The sequence below is a fragment of the Galeopterus variegatus genome, unplaced genomic scaffold (assembly GCF_000696425.1).
Source record: "Galeopterus variegatus unplaced genomic scaffold, G_variegatus-3.0.2 Scaffold3384, whole genome shotgun sequence".
Lineage (NCBI taxonomy): Eukaryota > Metazoa > Chordata > Mammalia > Dermoptera > Cynocephalidae > Galeopterus > Galeopterus variegatus.
In genome coordinates, this window is record NW_007729495.1 from 14,359 (window position 1) to 22,512 (window position 8,154).

Consider the following 8,154-nt stretch of genomic DNA (forward strand, 5'->3'; position numbering starts at 1 on the left):
AAAGGGGACTGGAGGGAAAGAGGAATCCTGGGCCATTCGCTCGCCCACCAAAAGGAATGAGGCTAGGGCTGTTCGGGTCAGCCGGCGGCAGACCCGACACTCATATGTATTATCCTGCTTCAAAGGAGGATACATCTGTCTGTCTTCTCTTGATGCTTTTGAGTTATGTGGAACAATTGGAAGTCTTTGGCCAAATATTGGTTCCCTTGCGATTGTGCCTGGATTTTGCAAGAGTAAAGGGAATCCCAGCCCTGGTCACATGAATTTATAATACTTACTTCTTTACTCCCTTAGGCTTATCTGCCAGTAAAAGAGTCACTTACATGTACACTGAAGGACTTATTCCCTTCCCTAAAAGACATGTGTCTAATACTAAACAATTCCCTTTTTTGGAGGGGAGGGGTCCACCCATGTTACTGAGGGGTTTCTGAGTGTGTCAACAAAGGGATGGGGCAACAGTGAGGTCCAATCCCTGTGATTTGGGTGGGATTCTCCTGACCTCACAGCTATAAAAAGCAATTCCCTTTTATAACTGTTGCATATACGAGGATACAGATACCTCAAAAAGTTCATGGAAAAATAGAACTAAAAGATAACGTGAAGTTTCCATGAACTTTTTGAAGAGCCCTGTGGGTATTAAGAAATTTGTATTGACATCTCTATTTGCTCTATAATTTTGTATTTTCAGTAAATGAAAAATATTGAGGAGCACAAAGTTTATTTTCAATATACAAAAAGCCAGGAAGAAGAAAGAACCTCCTAAATTTTATTTCTCAAAATATAAATATGATAGGACTACTAACTAAACTCTTCACATTTTGTATGAAGATAGACTTTGGAAAAATGCACTTAAGTTACATGATGAAAAATATAAAATAGAATATAATGTCTTTGAAATGTTTAACGAGGGAGATTCGAAATGTTTTGGTTTTGCTATCCACATAATTACAAAATAATATATCTTTAATTAAAATTTTAAAAATAGTGTAGACAAGCTTATAATGAAAATCAGTAGTTTTCAGTACCAACTATCCCATCTCCCTGTCCACCTCCCATAAGGCAATTTCTTCTGTTTGGGTTTTGATGTTTAGTGTGGTTTTCTCTGTAGTTGGTCTATTTTCTTCATTTTTGTTCAGGAGAAATCTCAGCTGTTTCCATTTAGCCTCATCCAAATACAGGTTCCAGTTGTTGCTTTTCATATCATCACCTTATCAGGTGCCAAAGCCCAATCTTCCTTTTTTCTGAGAACTCATGAACATTTATTACAGTTCCCAGAATAATGAAAAAAACAGAAAGTTTTAAATATGATAGATAATGTCTAATTTCAGAGTCATCTACGCCAACAATTGTCCCCAACTGGGAAAATAAAATTCCTGTTGTTTCCCAATTATAACTCAGATGTTATTTTTCAGCTCCCATGTCATTTCAGGGCATTTTGATGGAAAGTTCTAGCTTGGATGGAGGACGCTGGTTACCCTAGGCAGTGTCCTTCTCACGACATGCTTCCATCATTTTAGTCCCACTCGATCCAGGCCGTCGGACCTGTTTCACTGCTATTTCTCTTCCTCTCACTTCTTGCCTGCATTCTGCTTTTCTTCATCCTGAAAATATCTTTTTAGTCTTTGGAATGGGAAAATACTTCTTTTATATATAGCACTTTCTATAATTTTTTTCTGTCTGATATGAAATTTCTGATATATTATCTGGGGATAAAAATAATAAAAAAGACTGTAGAAAAATTCAGCCTTAGCTCTCCTGAAACTAAATTTTATCACACAAATTTCAGCAGTTTTATCTGAAGATGAAGCATGTCTTTGTGCAAATAAAAACATTTGGAGTGCTTGTTCCCAGATGTCTCTTGGTCTCTCACTGCTTATTTGATTTCTCTTTCTTATGCTGTATAATATTCTTTGCCCTTATTAAAAGCTTTACAAAATTATGCTCATTTAACCCTTATAATTTTTAAGCACTGGTTTTAATTTTCATAATTTTGGACCAATTGAACCTTTTTCCTTTATATTCTAGTGCAGGGTTGGAAAACTTTCTCTAAAAATCTGGACATTTTCAACTTTGTGGGCCAGTCTCCTTTGAATCTACTCAATCTTGCCACTGTAGTACTAAAGAAGATATAAATAATACATAAATGAATGGTTTGACTATGTTACAAAATAATTTTATTTGCAAAAACATATGGTGGCACAGATTTGGTCCACAGGCCATAGTTTGCCAAACCCTTTCCAAGTGTATATTTTGAATCTACTCAATCTTGCTACTGTAGTACTAAAGAAGATATAAATAATACATAAATGAATGGTTTGAATATGTTACAAAATAATTTTATTTGCAAAGACATATGGTGGCACAGATTTGGTCCACAGGCCATAGTTTGCCAAACCCTTTCCAAGTGTATAAGATAAAAATATAAAGGCATCAACCGTACTCTCAACTTTGCCTAATCCTTTTCCAGATGGCATCTTACCAGTTGTAAATGTACTTATAAATTTCACTGTATAAAAACAATTATGCCTTTTATCAGTCTGTGTTCATTCTAAAAGGTAAAAATCAATACAGGATGTGTTATGGCTAACCTATAAGATGTCCACCAATGATTCCCACCTTCTGGTGTACATGCCTTTGTGTAATTTCCTTCTACATTGTTTGAGGCTGATGTGTGTGACCATTGGATACAATGTAAATCATGGTATGTCACTTTTGAGGATAGGTCATAAGAGATATGACCTTTCTGTCTCCCAGATCACTTGATCGGGGGAAACCTATTAGAGTATCATGAGCAGTCCTGTTGAAAGGACTATGTGGCTAGGAACTGAAGCCTCTTACGGACAGTCAGCAAGGAACTGAAGTCTATTTTTAATAGCCATATAGTAAGCCTTCTTTGCAAGCATACTCTTTGGCCCTTCAGATGACTACAGCCCCAGCCAACATCTTGAAGGTAACCTCATGAGACATTCTGAGCCAGGTTCATCCTTCTGAACTGTTCAAGGATTACTAACCCTCAGAAACAGTGTGATATAGTAATGATTTGCTCTTTTAAGCTGCTGAGTGTTGGAGTAATGTGTTACATAGCAATAGATAACTAATACATATTGTGGTACCCAAGGAGGGTGGTATTGTCATAAGAGAAAAAACAAACAAACAAACAAACATAAAACTATATTTTGGGAGTGCTTTAAAGTTGGTAGTGCATAGAAGCTAGAAAGATTGAAAAGACTGAAAACTTCTAGTGAGGGCTTACAGGAAAGTAAAAACACATTATTACAAACTGGAGCAAGTAGAAATTTTTCTATTTAGTGCCTGCATATTTAGTGACACTATTGTCTGCAGTATTGTAGAAAGTAGAAAATGTACTTAATGAATTGGGAGAAATATCTGAAGTTATTTCCAGTCAGAGTGTTGAACTGCCTGGTTTCTTCCTACTACTTATATTACTATGTTAATGGAAGAAGCTATGGATTTGACTGTAAAATCCCCGGTTAAAATCACAGAAAGAGCAAAGACTGTGCCTCAATTCAGTCAGACAAAGGATCTATAAAGGGTATATATACGTAACAGATTGTCTTGTTCAAACAACAGGACTTATAAGAAGATTTAGAGCATTGTCTCTTAGGCATCTCAACAGAAGATCCAGGTAGAGAAACTCAAAGAAATTTAAGTGTGTGGTTTTTACAAATGAAATAAACCTCAATAATATTCATAAGAAATGCCCCCCAATTTTTAAGGTAATTATATCAGTAGAAGCACGGCTACCTTGGAGTAAAAGATACAAAGACAGTAAAACAAAATACATGCAAAAATGTATTCATGTATACAAATGCATACATATTTTTGGTTCCCACACAATAGCAAGTGGAAAGCACAATAAGAAAACTGCACAATCATAAGCACGTGTTATCTTTCATTAAAGAAAATAAAGATTATAATGTTTGTCAGTGGGGATACCTTTGGGATCATATTATTTGGTATGTTCTGCTCTTCTTGAATCTGCAGCTCCATTATTATATTCTTCAGCTCCATGATTTCTGTTTGGTACTTTTTAATATTTTATATCTCTGTTGAAATCCTCACTTTGTTTATGCATTGTTCCCCTGACCTCAGTGAGCATCTTCATGACAGTTATTTTGAATTCTGTGTCAGATTAATTATATAACTGTTTTAATAGGGTTGGTTTCTGGTGATTTATCTCATTTCTTTTTTTGAAACATATTTCCTTGTTTCTTCATTTTCCTCAGCTTTCTGTGTTGATGTCTATGCATAGACAAAATAGCCACTTCTCTCAGTGTTCATGAACTGGCTTTGTACAGGAGAAGATCTTTACCAATCAGCCTGGCCAGAGATTCTGGGGGCCTCTCCAACCTTAGTGCTCATTCAACATCATTCTTTGTTTTCAATGGCCCCTGATCTTCTAGAGAATGTCAGTCCCATCAGTGTTCATAGATAAGTGAGACTGAAGTTAGCTCTTCAGGCAGACCCCAGAAAATTTGGATTGTCAGATGATCTTTCCAACTCTTTGCCTCCTCTCCAAAAAAGTTTGAAGCTGGGTTTTTTTTGGCTAATCCCTCTGTGTTGAGCTGGGGGAAGGCTCTACTGGGTTATGACAACTGCCAGCCCACTCCATTATCTGTTCTCACTGGTCCCAGGCGGCCAGACTATTCTGGGTTCCACCAGCACTCTGAGACAGGCTTGACAGAAGCCAAGCTTCTGGGCAGCCCCTGGAAAAGTTGGAGCATTGGACATGTGGTCAACTTTTTTCCCTCTCCAGAAAGAAACTGGGAGCTGGTGAGTTTCCTCTTGATCATATATGGTGCTGTGCTGGCAGTAGGGAACGTGCTGGCAGAAAGGTGTTTTTAATTTCCCTGCTGGCTTCAATATGGGTAGTTTCACATTTACCAAGGGTGTAGGAGCAACCCAACTAGTTTCTGAATTTCTCACAAAAGGAATTTGTCCACAAATTGTTGGTTGGTGTGTCTGTGGGGGGATGGAGGATCCATGGCTATGTATTCTGCCATCTTGCTAATGTCTTTCTGCTAAATTTTTTTCTTAGAATTATAATACATATAAATATTATGTATTTATAATTTATATATACACAAATTTCCAGCTCTAGGTTCTATAAAAATATATATTTATTCATTGCATTTTTAATTTATATCTAAATTAGATTTGAAATACAATTAAATAAAATGATGAAAACTGTTAATACAACACTGCAAATTGAATGAGACATCCTCACACAATCATAAAAACAAGAACAGAAATGCAAAGAAAAGGTTGAAACGATACAGAAGCATGCATTTTCAATGGACAAAAATGTTGCCATGTTCAAGAAGAAGAAATTGTGGCTGGAGTCATTTCATGACTGGGAGAAAAATTGCCATTGAAAACAATGCCATAAATCATCCCCAGGAACTATGATAAAACAATTCCACACAGTACTAGTTAGAACTTCCAACATATTCTAATTGCCTGCCAAGTTTTTCCTAAACATATGCTTAGAAGTGCTTCCTGTTATGAAGAACCTATGTTGCAAAATCCAATGTGATACTCTTCCTTCGTTTGATTTTACTTGGTCTAGGATCAAAATTGTTAGGCTTACTTTCTTTCCTGAGTCATCATGAATGAAAGCTGTTTGTTAAAACACTAAACAAATAATACAAATAGGCTACAAGAAAGTAAACACACAGATTAAGAACACAGTCACCTCAAGTTACCATTTTATAATTCTTATTCACTAAGAGCTCATAACAAGTCTTCCATATAATCTTTTACTAGTTAAGAGTGTGAAATAGATTTTGGAGTAAGAATTTTTTTTTAAAGGGTACTTTAAAAAATAACGTAGTAGCTAAATCCTCAGTTTCATATTGCAGACGATTGCCTGATCCTGAGTATACCCCATTTCTCCCCAAACTTATAAAATCAATAAAGAAAGCAAATAAATTTAAATAATGCTGTGCTGTCACAGCATCTCCCGGAGACACAGTGTACCACAACCTTCAAATTACCTATAAATAGAGAAAATGAATTCCAGCAGAGTTCTTGCTCCTGTCTACCACTAAACACCTATGGTGCAGAGTAGGGGGATGAATCCTCAAAACACTTTATACAAAAGAGGGGATTAGAGGACCTAGATGAAGTACAAACAGAATTAATCCAGGAAGATAAAACGGCAACAGTCAGTGTCAAAATATGTAACACAGTTGGGAACATGGTAGTTCATAACACTGAGAGAGGATTCGAAATGTAAGATCAGAAGTGTGAACTTGGAACAACATGGTTTCTGTGGGAGGTGCAGATAATAAAGAAGGGGTAGAATCTCTTAGAGATGTGACTGTGGAAGCAAATAAGTAATTTGGGGAACTTGAGGATGCTGAAGAAGAATAAGGAAAAAAACGCAGAACAACACTTTGCCTTCCCCACCTCAATCGTTAACACCACACATAAAGAAAACTGCACAGAGGAGGGCAGAACCGACAGAAAAGGGAGCTCTCAAACTAGGAAGCTTTTCCATAAAAGTAATAGGAATAGAGGGGAAAAAACCGCAAACAAACAAACAACAACAACAAACAAACCACATCTATACAAAACTTCTTTAAAAATTCAGAGAATGAGAATAAAACATTTTATTTCCTATGAAAAGTCAACCACTCAAAAAAGGAAACCACAAAGCTGATGAAAACTGTTAATACAACACTGCAAATTGAATGAGACATCCTCACACAATCATAAAAACAAGAACAGAAATGCAAAGAAAAGGTTGAAATGATACAGAAGTTAAGCTCTGGAAAGTGGCAGCCTGCTAAACGTAAAAATGATGAGCAAAGATTCACAAGGCAAATGGAAGCAATGAGAAAGAGCCACGGCAATCCTGATTCTAGACAAAGAAGTAGGCGTAAAAAGAGCCAAACGAGGCAAAGAAAGACACTTGTAATGTTAAAAGCCACATACCACAGCGAAGATTAAATAGTTACATACCTAACCAGTAACTAACACAGTGACCATTTATATAAATTAAGACCTACAGGAGATGTAAGGAGAAATAGCAACACATAAAAGGTGATCTTAACACATCATTGTCAACACAAGACAGAAAATGTGGACAAAAAACATATTATTTAATAGAAGACCTAAATAATATAGAAAGAATAGTAGGTATTTTGGATACATACTGATCACTAGACACTGATAATAGAAAACATACCTTCTTTTCAAATGCACCTGAAACAGTCACAAAAATCAAACATATAAAACTCTTGAAAAAAGTAAAAAATGTATGGATACTTCCTTAACTGGACAAAATGTACACGCACACACACACACACACACACACACACACTCACTCACATACAGTTGTCCCTTGGTATCCATGGGGGACTGGTTCCAGGACCCCATTCACATAACCTAAATCTGTGGATTCTCAAGTCTCTTATATAGTATTTGCAAGTAACCTATGCATATCCTCCTGTGTATTTTAAATCATCTCTAGATTACTTATAACACCTAATACAATGTAAATGCTATGATGTTATGTAACAGTTTTTAAGTTATATTTTATGTGTATTATTTTTAATTATTGTATTGCTATTTTTGTTTTGCTTTGTTTTGTTTTGTTTGACCGGTAAGGGAATTGCAACCCTTGGCTCTGTGTCGTCCACACCACAGTCTCCCAAGTGAGCTAACCGGCCATCCCTATATGGGATCCAAACCCGTGGCCTCAGTGCTACCAGCATGCACTCTCCCGAGTGAGCCACGGGGCCGGCCCAGTATTGCTATTTTTATTGTGTTTTTTTTTCTGAATATTTTTGATCCATGGCTGGTTTAGCACAAAAATGCAGAATCCAGGGCTGGCCCGGTGGCGCACTGCTACAGTGCGCCGCTTGGGAGCGCGGCGGCGCTCCCGCCGAGGGTTCGGATCCCACATACAGACCGGTTCCCGCTCACTGGCTGAGCGAGGTGCGGGCGCTACACTGAGGGTTGCAATCCCATTGCTGGTCCTGGTCCAGTACGGGCGCGACACTGAGGGTTGCGATCCGTTGCCGGACACGAAAAAAAGACAAAAAGGAAAAAAAAAAAAAAAAGGAAAAAAAAAAAAAAAAGATAAATTCCTAGAAGTGAATCTTAATTTCACTTTTTAAACTCAAG